Source organism: Neofelis nebulosa, chromosome 4 (genome assembly GCF_028018385.1).
Source record: "Neofelis nebulosa isolate mNeoNeb1 chromosome 4, mNeoNeb1.pri, whole genome shotgun sequence".
NCBI lineage: Eukaryota > Metazoa > Chordata > Mammalia > Carnivora > Felidae > Neofelis > Neofelis nebulosa.
In genome coordinates this window covers 168952782-168965551 of record NC_080785.1, presented here as the reverse complement: position 1 = coordinate 168965551, position 12770 = coordinate 168952782, and the positions used below count along the sequence as shown (strand labels likewise).

Genomic DNA, 12770 nt, shown 5'->3' with positions numbered 1-12770 from the left:
TTTACTAGAGCCAGGGCCCTGACAGGGTGAGGACGGCGAGGCAAGGTCATGCTAGTGCAGGGTCTGGTCCTACCTTTTTAAAAATCTTAATATTTTGTCCATCGTGGATTATTTTGCATTCGTTTCAGCTTTTTATTTTTTTATTTTTATACTGTTTTAAGTGTATTTATTTATTTTGAAAGAGAGAGAGAGTGAGCACAAGCAGGGGAGGGACACACAGAGAGAGAATCCCAAGCAGGCTCTGCACTGTCAGCACGGAGCCCGACTAGGGGCCTGAACCCACGAACCGTGAGATCATGACCTGAGCCCAAGTCATTCGCTCAACCGACTGAGCCACCCAGGTGCCCCTAGTTTCAGCTTTTAAAATATTGGATTAAAATACTATGCGGGTGGCTCAGTCAGTGAAGCATCTGACTTCAGTTCAGGTCATGATCTCACAGTTTGTGGGTTCATCGAGCCCTGCGTCAGGCTCAGTGCTGACAGCTCAGAGCCTGGAGCCTGCTTCGGATTCTGTGTCTCCCTCTCTCCCTGCCCTTCCTCCGCTCACACTCTCTCCCTTTCTGTCCAAAAATAAATAAATGTTTAAAAATTTTTAAAAAATACTGTGAACCTTGGGGCACCTGGCTGCCTCAGTGAGCGGGGCATTTGACTCTCAATCTCAGGGTCTTGAGTTCAAGCCCCACATTGCACATCAAGCCTACTCTAAAGAAAGAAATGCACAAGCTCTGAGTCTTCGTAGCTGAGCTTTTTCTTTGTGTCCCTTAAACTTTGTGCCTTCAGGGAGTGCTTCCTGCCCCGGCCCTAGTCCAGTCTCAGCTCCCGCTGCAGGGAGGGAGCAGAACATTAAACAAGGAAGGAACAGAAGCTGAATAAGGATGAGAGTTGGGAGCCAAATGGGGAACGTGGCGAAAGTTTACTGATGAGCCTCTGTTGAGAGGGTGATCAGGCCCAGTCTTCAGAAGAGGTGACAGGGACGGAGGCAGAGTCTGCAGAAGGCAACAGAGCCCAGCCTGGAGGCAGGATTGTGAATTAGTTGGAGAGCCCTGCCCTTCCAGGCCTCCACTCTGCCCCCTCTGCCTGCATGCAGGCCTTTTCCAGCTCAAAAATGCTCCCACCGCAAGCCCCAGCTCCCTCTTCTCCCCAGGGACTCTAATCTTCAGTTTTGTTTACAGAGATAAGCCTGAAGCTCTGGGCTTCCCAGCCAGCCCTCCCCCAGCGCCCCAGATCTCCGGACAGGGGCCAGAAGAGGACCTGGGCTCCTGGGCTTGGGGGTCCAGGCTCCCCAGGGTGGCTTCCTGTGATTTCCTCTGGCCACCTTCCCCAGCTGTGGGTCAGGGGGCTGTCCAGAGGGGCCCCACAGTGCCCCTGCCCAGCTGCCTCCGTCAAGCTCAAGTTCCTCTGAACTCCAAAGGTCACAACCATGCCAGGTTCCTTGATGTCCTCGTGACTTCTCTGAGCAGGAAGAGGCTTGTCCACAGCCTCCTTCTCCAGCCCTCCTTCCTCTCCTGCCCCTCTCCCTGTGGGCTGCACCAATATGCCTCAAGGGGAATGCTGGCGGTTACCAGTGAAAAGTGGGGAGGGCCCAGGAGGTGGGGATGAGGCTCCATTCCCACCCAAATGACATCTGCTGAGCTCGGTGAGCTTCCCCCACTGACCAGAGCAAACTCTGCAAAAAGACACACGCACTGCTGTAAACCTCCCAATGTTTCAGGACAGTCACCTCCATTTTCCTCCCTTCCCAAGGGTCCTGGGTGGTCCAGACGCCAGCCCATTTTTTCCTACCCCTTCAGCCCCAGCCATGCTGGCCTTCCCAAGTTTGTTCCTGCCTCAGGGCCTTTGCACCAGCAGCACCTACTGCTTGCAGTGCCCTGTCCCCAGATAGCCCCGCGGCCAACATCTTCTCATTTCAGGCCTCAGGCCTCGCTCACACATCACCTCCTCAGAGAGCCCACCCTGACCACCCCCAGCCAAAGCCCTTACCACAGGCACCGCCATCCCGTGGCCTCATTTATTTCCATCATAGAACTTACCATTTGTGATCTTTTATTTACGTTTATTTATTTTGAGAGAGAAAGAGAGAGAGTCAGAGAGAGAGAATCCCAAGCAGGCTTTGTACTGTCAGCACAGAGCCCAATGTGAGGCTCAATCCCACGCATGACCTGAGCCGGACCCACAACTGACTGAGCCACCCAGGCACCCCGATCTCTGGTCATTCTGGGGGGGTTGTTTCCTTGATTATCCCATCTTCCCCACATTCCATGAGCTCCTTAGGGCAGCGACCCAGGCTCCCGTTCACCATGTCCCCAACTGTCCCCCATGATGACTGACAAATGTGTGGATGCATGACACTTGGGATGAGGATAATCCGACGGCTTTTGTGAGCATCTGAGCGGCACCCAGCATAGATCTCAAGCGGTCTTGACCCTGGACTTCTCCTCTACTGACCTGAGACACAGCCTGGGTCACAGGAGTCAATGGTCTTAAAAATGCTCCCACCCTGGAGCCCTGAATTCCAACCACGTGCCATCCAATAAGGAACCTATTAGCCCCATGTGGCTATTTAAATTTAAATGAATTGATTAAAAGTAGGGGCCCCTGGGCGGCTCAGTCGGTTGAGCCTCCGACTTCAGCTCAGGTCATGATCTCACAGTTCGTGAGTTCAAGCCCTGCGTCAGGCTCTGTGCTGACAGCCTGGAGCCTGCTTCTGATTCTGTGTCTCCCTCTCTCTGCCCCTTCCCCGCTCATACTCTGTCTCTCTCTGTCTCTCAAAGATGAATAAACGTTAAAAAAAATTTTTTTTAATGAATCAATTAGAAGTAAATAAAATTTGGGCTGCCTGGGTGGCTCAGTTGGTTAAGCCTCTGACTCTTGATTTTTGGCTCAGGTCATGATCTTGTGGTTCCTGGAATCGAGCCCCGCATTGGGCTCTGGCAGTCTGCTTGGGATTCTCTGTCTCCCTCTCTCTCTGCCCCTCCCCTGCTCACATGCCTGAGTGCACACACTCTCTCTCTCTCTGTGTCTCAAAAATAAAAAATAAACACTAAAAAAGTAAATAAAATTTAAAACTCAGTTCTTCAGTTGCAAGGACCCATTTCAAGTGTTCAAGGGCCACAGGGCAGCTGGTAGCTCCCAGATGTTACAGATGGAAAATGTGTCCATCGCCCAGAAAGTTCAAGAAGCATCGACCTAGCCAGTGAGCTCCACAAGGAAAGGTATCTGTGTCTGTTTTGTTCCTGGTTGTATTTCCAGTGCCTGAGTCAGGTTTTAACATTCAGTAAGTGCTCAATAAATGTTGATGGAAGGAGAGAAGGGAGGGTGGGAGGGGAGGAAAAGAATTCTCCTTCTCAGGATCTAAGCAAATAATACAGAAAGAGGGCGGCTAATTCTGCCCATAGCTGTCCATCCATTTGTTTTTTATTTGTTTGCTTGTTTACTTATAAAACATTTTTTAATGTTTATTTTTGAGAGACAGACAGAGCGCAAGCAGGGGAGGGGCAGAGAGAGACACACACAGAATCCGAAGCAGGCTCCAGGCTCCGAGCCATCAGCACAGAGCCCGATGCGGGGCTCGAACCCACAAACCGCAAGATCCTGACCTGAGCTGAAGTCGGACGCTTAACCGACCGAGCCACCCAGGCGCCCCTGTTTGCTTGTTTTTAATATTTTATGTTTACTTGCATTTATATAGGAAATATACTTGCATGGTTCAAAATAAAGGGTCCGGGAGACAACGCATAAAGTGTCCTGCTTTCGGTCCTGTCTCCCAGGACAAGGATGATCCCATCCCAAGGCAGCCAATGTTCAGTTGCTTCTGTTTCTGTGCTGGGAAATCTATGCATCTGTGTGCACCTGTGAGCAGGTGCAAAGAGATCCTCCCTCATTTTAAAAACTCTTAAACACACATAGTAGCCTTCAGCCAAAACTGCACGGGTGGTGACTTCTGCCTTGGCCCAGCCGCAACCTTCTCGTGCAACCCCCAGGCTGGTCCACCGCTTGCTTGGGGACTCCCATCCCCTCCTGATGAACATGCGTGTTGTTTCTGGCTGTGGCCAGAACAGAAACGGCATGTGGGGCATTTCACACTGGTGGGCAGGGACCAGCGGGGAAGATTCCTGGAGGCACAGGATCCAGGGAGAAGGTCGAAGGTCCGGGAAATGAAGAACCCACAGGTCCCCCCCTGAGAAAAACATGCCGCCATGAGAACGGCCAGCAGTGCAGGGAGATGAGGTTTCTGGTGGCTGTTTTCTGTTCTTTGCACTTTGGTATGTCTTTTGAGTGTGTTTGGGTCTTGCTTGGCAGAGGATAGGTTTCACTGTTATGATCAGGCAGAGGCTGAAATAAAATGAAATGGCTTAAAGAAGACTGGCCGTTAAAAAAATTAATGTTGGGGGGCGCCTGGGTGGCTCAGTTGGTTGAGCACCCGACTGCGGCTCAGGTCATGATCTCACAGCTCGTGAGTTTGAGCCCCGCGTCGGGCTCTGTGCTGACAGCTCGGAACCTGGGGCCTGCTTCCGATTCTGTGTCTCCCTCTCCCTCTGCCCCTAACCCACTCACATTCTGTCTCTGTCTCTCTCAAAAATAAATAAACATTAAAAAAAATTAATGTTGGGGCCCCCGGGTGGCTCAGTTGGTTAAGCGTCCGACTTCAGCTCAGGTCACGATCTCGCGGTTCGTGAGTTCAAGTCCCGCATCAGGCTCTGCGCTGACAGCTTGCTCGGGGCCTGGAGGCTGCCCTTGGAGGCTGCTTCTCTCTGCCCCTCCCCCGCTCACACTCTCTCTGTCTCTCTCAAAAATAAATAAACATTAAAAAAAATTTTTTTTTAATTAATGTTTAGACTTCTTGGCATCTGCCCCAGAGTGAGAGCAGGGACTTGAACCGGGGAACACACCTGCCATGAAAGTTAGGACGTCCTGCCACCTGCCACCGCGTGGAGGGACCCGGAGGACACTGTGTGCAGTGACAGGAGCCAGACAGAGAAGGACACGTCCCGCGTGACCCCACTCACAGGGGGTCCCCAGAGGAGTCCCGTCCACAGAGACAGAGAGCAGACGCTGGGAGCCAGGGGTGGGGCAGGGGGTGGGGAGTCCGTGCTTCCTGGGGACAGCGTCTCCGTCTGGGGAGATGGGAAGTTCTGGAGACGGGTGGTGGGGGCGGGTGCAGGACAGCGTGAGCGCCTGACGCCGCTGAGCTGTGCGCTTGGAAAGGGTTCAGATGGTGAATTTGATGTTATGTGTATTTAGCCACAATAAAGTAGATAAATACAAGTTTATGGAGCCACGAGGTGAGGGGAGAGCCCCAGATGTTCAGGGCGGCAGCAGCTTCGGGGGGCTGGGACCTGTGCAGTCGCCAGAGCCTCAGGCTCCGAAGGGTCCCACTCGTGGTTTATTGCTCTGTGGCTGCTGTCTTGAAATTCCTCCTGATTTTTGAACAACGGGCCCTGTATTCTCATTTTGAACTGCGATCTGCAAATTACGTGGCCGCTCCTGGTTTGTGCAATGGACAGGGAAGCCCAAATTCCGGGTCTGGGGCCCTAGAAACACCCCAACTTGCAAGTCTGTCTTTACCCCACCCTGAGAGGACAGAGCGAGCGAGACCCAGTCAGGAAGTGGGCTCCTGACAGGGGTGAGGAAGGAAGTGGGGGGTGACTTAAAATAGCACCACTCACCCAGCTGCCTAGGGGTGGGGTGGGGAGGGGGGGCTACACAGGAGGGGGCACCGGGAGGCCAGGTACTTCCCAGGAAGCCTCTCCCGGGAATCCAGCCCTCTCCTTCTCCCAAGTTGGCCAGACTCCTCACCCCTGCCCCACCCATGCCTCCTGTCCCTCCTGGGCCTCCTGTCCCTTCTGTTCCACTGCCCTTCCTGTCCCTCCTGTCCCCCTCTCCTCATGTCCCTCCTGTCCCACTGCCCCTCCTGCCCCTCCTGCCCTCTGTCCCTCCTGTCTGTCCCACTGCAGGAGTAGGGCTTGGAAGCAGAGAAGGAGGTGCTGGGAGGAGCCCCTGGGAGCTTGTATTAGTTGGGGTTCTCCAGAGAAACAGAACCACAGGACATATAAGACTATGAGAATGCAGCGGGTGCCTGGGCGGCTCAGTCGGTTAAACGTCCAACTTCAGCTCAGGTCATGGTCTCATGGCTTGTGGGTTCGAGCCCCGCGTCGGGCTCTGTGCTGACAGCTCGGAGCCTGGAGCCTGTTTCAGATTCTGGGTCTCCCTCTCTCTGTGCCCTTCCCCCATTCATGCTCTGTCTCCTCTGTCTCTCAAAAATAAATGCCAAAAAGGTTTAAAAAAAACAAAAAAGAATATGAGAATGAGATAACTGGGTGGCTCAGTCAGTTAAGTGTCCAAAAGTGTCTTTTTTTTTTTTTGTAAAGTTTATTTATTTATTTTGAGGGAGAGGTGGGGGTGCAGAGAGAGGGAATACAGAATCCCAGGCAGCCTCCGTGCCCAGAGTCCAATGCAGGGCTGGAACTCACAAAGGTGAGATCACGACCTGAGCCGAAATCAAGAGTCTGGCACTTAACCATCTGAGCCACCCAGGCGCCCCTTAAACGCCCAAATCTTGATCTTGGCTCAGGTCACGATCTCACTGTTTGTGAGATCGAGCCCCGAGTCAGGCTCTGTGCTCACAGCTCAGAGCCTGGAGCCTGCTTCGGATTCTGGGTCTCCCTCTCTCTCTGCCCCTCCCCCGTTCATGCTCACATTCTCTCTCTCAAAAAAAAAAAAAAAAAAAAAAAAAAAAAGAACATGAGAACGGCTATACGGACAGGGACTTACTATGAGGAATTGGACCATGCAGTTATGGAGGCTGGAAGTCCCACGATCTGTCATCCGCAGGCTGGGGACCCGGGAGGGGCTGGTGGTGTGGGTCTCAGGCCGGGGCTCAGCCTCAGTGCCCAGGCAGAAGACACAAATTCTCCCTCCCTTCACATTCTTTCGAGTTCAGGTCCATGACCGACTGGAGGATGCCCACTCAGCAGGGGGTGGTGCCTCTGCTCTGCTGAGGCCACCAATACGCGTCATAATCTCATCCAGAAACATCCTCGCAGACATACCTGGAAATAACATTTATACAATGAAGATATGCCTTAGAAAGTAGCGTGCATGTACCTTGCCCGCATAGCTTAGTCAAAGCACACACGCACAGGCCGAGCTAGGCAGGCAGCACGAAGGGGTGGGGTTGCCGGGGCCCGGGGAGGGTGGGCACGGGTGGGGCACAGGGCAATTTTAGGGAGTGAAACAACTCTACGGTGCAGACGTGTCTGTAACACGGATGGGGGAGCTGGTCACACCCCCTGTCTCCTAGAGCTGGGAGGTCTGAGATCAGGGTGTCTGCCGTTTTCTCCTGAGGTCGCTCTCCTCGGTCTATAGACGCTGTCTTCTCCCAGTGTCCCCACAGGGTCGTCCCTCTGTGTCCCCGTCTCCTCTTGTTATGAGAACACTGGTCACACTGGATCAGGGCCACCCTTGTGACCTCGTTTTAATGTAATCACCTCTTTAAAGATTCCGTGTTTAAACAGTCACATTCTGAGCTCTTGGCAGGTTCAAGGTATAAATGGGGGGCGGGGCGCAGTTAGGTCCATAACAGGTGCTTATCTATTCAGGAGTTGATTTGTGTGGTCAGAGAATATGCATGAATATAGCTTTAATGGAAACTGCCAAAGGGTTTTGCAAAGTGCCAGCACTCTCTGGCTCTCTTGGCTTCTCCGTGAACCTCTGAGTTCACCAAACTCCAACCTGCAGGATCTTGTCCCTGCTTTGACTATGCTGAGCCAGGCTCTGCCTCAGGACCTTTGCACTGGCTGTTCCCCATGCATGGAATGCTCTCCCACAGAAGACATTGCATTGTTTGGGGCTGTGGGAAAGTGTCACCTCCATAGAGATGTCTTCCCTGACCACTTCGTGTACCTTAGCCTTTCAGTCCCTGTGAAGGCCACACCTGCCTCCAGCTCTCTGCGGAATACTCACCCCAACGGCATGACCTCTCCCTTCTTTTGTCCTCCTTGACTGTCATCTGTCCCCTTCCCTTGCTCAGGAGCTCTGCTGGGCAAGGATCAAGTCTGTTTTCCAGAGCCCTGTGTCTAAAGCCCAGGAAAGGAGCTGGTGCATAGTAGGTGTTCAATAATCATTGTCACCTCCACATCTTGAGTCATCAGGGAAATGTAAACCCAAAGCATACTGAGATGATTCTTCACACCTGCTAGGACAGCTACCTTCAAAAAGACAGGCCATCGGGGGCACCTGGGTGGCTCAGTCGGTTGGGCGTCCGACTTCGGCTCAGGTCATGATCTCACGATCCGTGAGTTCGAGCCCCGCGTTGGGCTCTGTGCTGATGGCTCAGAGCCTGGAGCCTGCTTCGGATTCTGTGTCTCCCTCTCTCTCTGCCCCTCCCCAGCTCACGCTCTGTCTCAAAAATAAATAAACGTTAAAAAACATGGGGCGCCTGGGTGGCGCAGTCGGTTAAGCGTCCGACTTCAGCCAGGTCACGATCTCGCGGTCCGTGAGTTCGAGCCCCGCGTCAGGCTCTGGGCTGATGGCTCGGAGCCTGGAGCCTGTTTCCGATTCTGTGTCTCCCTCTCTGTCTGCCCCTCCCCCGTTCATGCTCTGTCTCTCTCTGTCCCAAAAATAAATTAAAAAAAAAAAAAAAAAAGAAGACAGGCCATAACAAGTGCTGGTGAGGGTACGGACACGTCAGAACCCTTGCACACAGGCAGGTGGAGGCACGAAACGGTGTAGCCGCTGCGGAAAACAGGCCGGCTGCTCCTCCGAGGGTTAAACGCGCAGTTGCCATCCGATCCAGCAAACGAAAGCATATGTCCGCACACAAACTTGTGCACACGTGTTCCCGGAAGCACTACTTGCGACGGCCACGAAGTGGACGCAGCCCAAATGTTCACCCTTTGATGAACAGAATGTGGTCCAGCACGCTGGAATAGTATTCAGCTGTAAAAAGGAGCGGCATGCTGGCACACGGGGGGGGGTGAGCCCTGAGAACATCGCCCTCAGTGAAAGGAGGCACGAAGGGACAGATGCTGTGTGTCCCACTCACACGAAATGTCCAGAAGGAGCAAATCCGTAGAGTCAGGGGAATTGGTGGGTGCCAGGGGTCTGGTGTGGAGGGTGACTGCTGATGCAGTCTTTTCAGAGAGATGAAAATGTTCTGAAATATATTATGGTCACGGATGCACAGCTCTGCGAATGTACTAAAAACCACTGAACTGTACATTTAAAATTTTTTTTAACGTTTATTTATCTTTGAGACAGAGAGAGACAGAGCATGAACGGGGGAGGGGCAGAGAGAGAGGGAGACACAGAATCGGAAACAGGCTCCAGGCTCGGAGCCATCAGCCCAGAGCCCGACGCGGGGCTCGAACCCACGGACCGTGAGATCGTGACCTGAGCCGAAGTCGGACGCTTAACCGACCGAGCCACCCAGGCGCCCCCTCAATTTTTGAATATAAGGCCAAAGGAGCCAGGTCCCCTCCCTCTCCATCCCCTGAAGGTCAGTAATGACTCTGACCCCAGCATCAGTGTTCCCCAAATGTGGATCCACTGAACTCACTTGCCTATGACCCTTTCTGTTGAGCTGGGACCTGGGTCAAAAGGGCAAGAAGCTCAAGTTGGGCCCAAAATTTACAAGACGCAAGAACAAAAACAAAACGGTCATGGAGGTAAATACTATTTTATTGGAATATATTTAAAAATCAAAGGTAATGCAGAAACAACACCCCACAGTGTTGAAGATAACATTAAAAAAATATTTTTTACATTTATCATTCATTTTTGAGAGACAGAGACAGGGCACAAGTGGGGGAAGGGCAGAGAGAGAGGGAGACACAGAATCCGAAGCGGGCTCCACGCTCTGAGCTACAAGCACAGAGCCTGATGTGGGGCTTGAACCCAAGAACCTGAGCCAAAGTCGGACGCTCAACCGACTGAGCCCCCCAGGCGCCCCTAAAAACACTTCTTTTAATGTTTACTTATTTTTGAGAGTGAGAGAGAGAAACAGCAGGAGCAGGAGAGGGGCAGGAGAAAGACACACACACATAGTAGGAAGCAGGCTCCAGGCTCTGAGCTGTCAGCACAGAGTCCGACGCGGGGCTCGAACCCCAAAAGGACAAGATCACGACCTGAGCGGAAATCGGAGGCAGAGATAACATGTTAAATAAAAGCGGGTAGCAGGGACTGAGTTGCTTCGTCTGAGAAAGGAAAAGTGGTGGCGGCTGAGGACCTGCAGACTCACCTCCCGGCAGACCCGTCCGGCGGTGGGCGGGGCGTTCTGCAAGCCCCACCCCCGCCATAGCCGCAGCCCCGCCCCTGTCCCCACCCAGCCGGCGCCGAGCCAGGGCTTGCCTGCAGGCGCAGATCCCGGGCAGGGCCCTGGAGGCCCCGCCCCAGCCCGTCCATCACTCGCCGCTACACGCCTCTCGGCCAATAGGACCTGGCTACCGCTGCCTGATGGCCAATAGAAATTGCTCTTCCAGAGCGGGGGCGGGATGTGGCGCAAGTCCCTCCCCGTAGCTCCGGGGCCACGCGAGCTCCACGTTGGGACGTAGAGGACCGAGCTGTGGGGGGGTACAGGGGCAAGGGGGTTCTTCCAACCCCTGACGCAGGGCACTGCCTTCTCCTGAGGAAGGGCCCCTATTGCCCCAAGTAGATATCGCCAAGTCGGAGAAGAGCCTCCGTTTTACGGGGCGGGGTCTGCCGCCGAATAGACCCTCCTGCCCCCCACCCCAGACCCGGGGTTTGGGTCTCTCCTTGGCCTGGCTTGTCCCTGTCTTTGCAACAGCCGAAGGCGAATGGGTGCTGTCAGGTGGGGAAACTGAGGCTCGGAGCCCCAGGACTCTAGTCCAGGGTCCCTCACCGTGGTTAGTACATCGTGGGCTCTAGGGCAGGATTTCTTAACTTTGGCACTATTGGCACTTGGGATGGATGATTCTTGCTTATATGGGATTCAGCAGCATCCCTGGCTCCCACCCACTCTATGCCAGGAACACCCCTAGTCGTGAGGACCACGGACATCTCCAGACATTGCAAACGTGGGGGAGCAAAGTTACTGATTCTCAGGGCCTGGTTCTCAAAGTCAAGAGTACTGGAACCCCCAGGGGGGGCCAGCCCAGAATTCTGATTCAGAGGGTCTGGGTCAGGGCCCAAGAGCCCGCATTTCTAAAGGAGTTCAGGTTGTACCTCGTGTCGCTGAGAGGCCCGCTACCAACAAGCCACCCCTGCTTCTCTGAGTGACCTGGAGGAGGCAAGGCACCTCAGATGGGGGGGGGGGGGCGAGGCTGTGGGTGTGGATGCTTTAGGGAGCCCTCAAATAACTGCACAGCTTATCAGGACTGAGGCCAGGGATGCGGACATGCTGCCTTTAGTAGGTGAGTGAGACGGTGCCCTCGTGATTCTCGTAGGTTGGGGAGGCTACACGGGGCTCTTAAGGGGATGTGTGAGCAATCCCGTCTGTCTTGTTTTGTTTCTTTTCAAAAATATTTATTTATTTTTGGGAGAACACAAGCGGAAGAGGAGCAGAGAGAGGGGGACAGAGGATCTGAAGCGGGCTCTGAGCTGACAGCACAGATCCCCCCAATGTGGGGCTTGAACTCACAAACCGCGAGATCATGACCTGCGCTGAAATCAGACACTTCACCAACTGAGCCACCCAGGTGCCCCCCCCAATTGTTTAAAAAAATTGTTTTTTAAATGTTCTTATTTATTTTTGAGACAGAGAGAGACAGAGCATGAGCAGGAGAGGAGACAGAGAATCCGAAGCAGGCTCCAGGTTCTGAGCTGTCAGCACAGAGCCTGACGCGGGGCTTGAACTCACGGACTGTGAGATCATGACCTGAGCTGAAGTCGGTTGCTTAACTGACAGCCACCCAGGCACCCCGTAAATTGTTTTAAATAATAAAAAAATAGGCAGAAAAATACATTGAGGAGTTTCATTTTTTACATGCAGAAAATCTAGTCTTTGCTTTTAATATGCCTATCAAACACCATGAAAATTAAAAAAAAAAAAATCAGCAAAAGGGGCTCTACATTAGTCTGAGGGACACCTCCAGGGGTGGAGAGATCTGTGTAACAAACAAAAAACATGGGGCACCTGCGTGGCTCAGTCAGTTAAGCTTCTGACTTCAACTCAGGTCATGAGCTCACCATTCATAGATTCTAGAGCCCCGTGTCAGGCTCTGTGCTGACAGTCAGAGCCTGGAGCGTGCTTCTGATTCTGTGTCTCCCTCTCTCTCTGCTCACACTCTTGTCTGTCTCTCTCTCTCTCTCAAAAATGAATAAACGTTAAAAAAAAAAAATAGCCCGAACACTAAAGGACATATTAATCTGAGTTTTTATTTGTAAGAGAAAAAGGAAAGTGACCAGCTGTGAGCAGCATTGTTTCCTGGGATGTTGTTTTACCAGGAATAAACGCGGACATCACGATGCTTTGCAAACTAAGAGAAACACCTGCGGATTGATTCTCAGGGCCCCGCAGGGTTGAGGGACATGGTGGCAGCTAGGGTTCTCCCCTGCAGCCACCCCCTCCGTGGATAGACATCTGACAGATCTGGGGGGGGGGGGTTCCTTGGTTCTTGCAGGAAGTAAGCATCCAGAAAATGGAATTCCAGTACTCCCCCTCCCCCGCCCAGGGTGCTTTTAGAGCTGTATTTTTCTCTTTACTCAGCAACGGGGTTAAACCAGGGTCGTCCAACCTCTGCTTTGTGGACATTTGGGGTTGCTTGTGTTGCGGGCGTCCTGTGCACCGCAGGGTGTGGAGGGACATCCCTGGC

At 53.0% G+C, this 12770-nt stretch overlaps 1 protein-coding gene across 1 annotated transcript in view; it reads right to left on the bottom strand.

Annotated features, from left to right (window-relative positions):
- Window positions 1-12770, bottom strand: part of ATP8B3 (ATPase phospholipid transporting 8B3) — a 129386-nt gene that overhangs the window by 80580 nt on the left and 36036 nt on the right. The gene's annotated exons all lie outside the window — the stretch shown is intronic.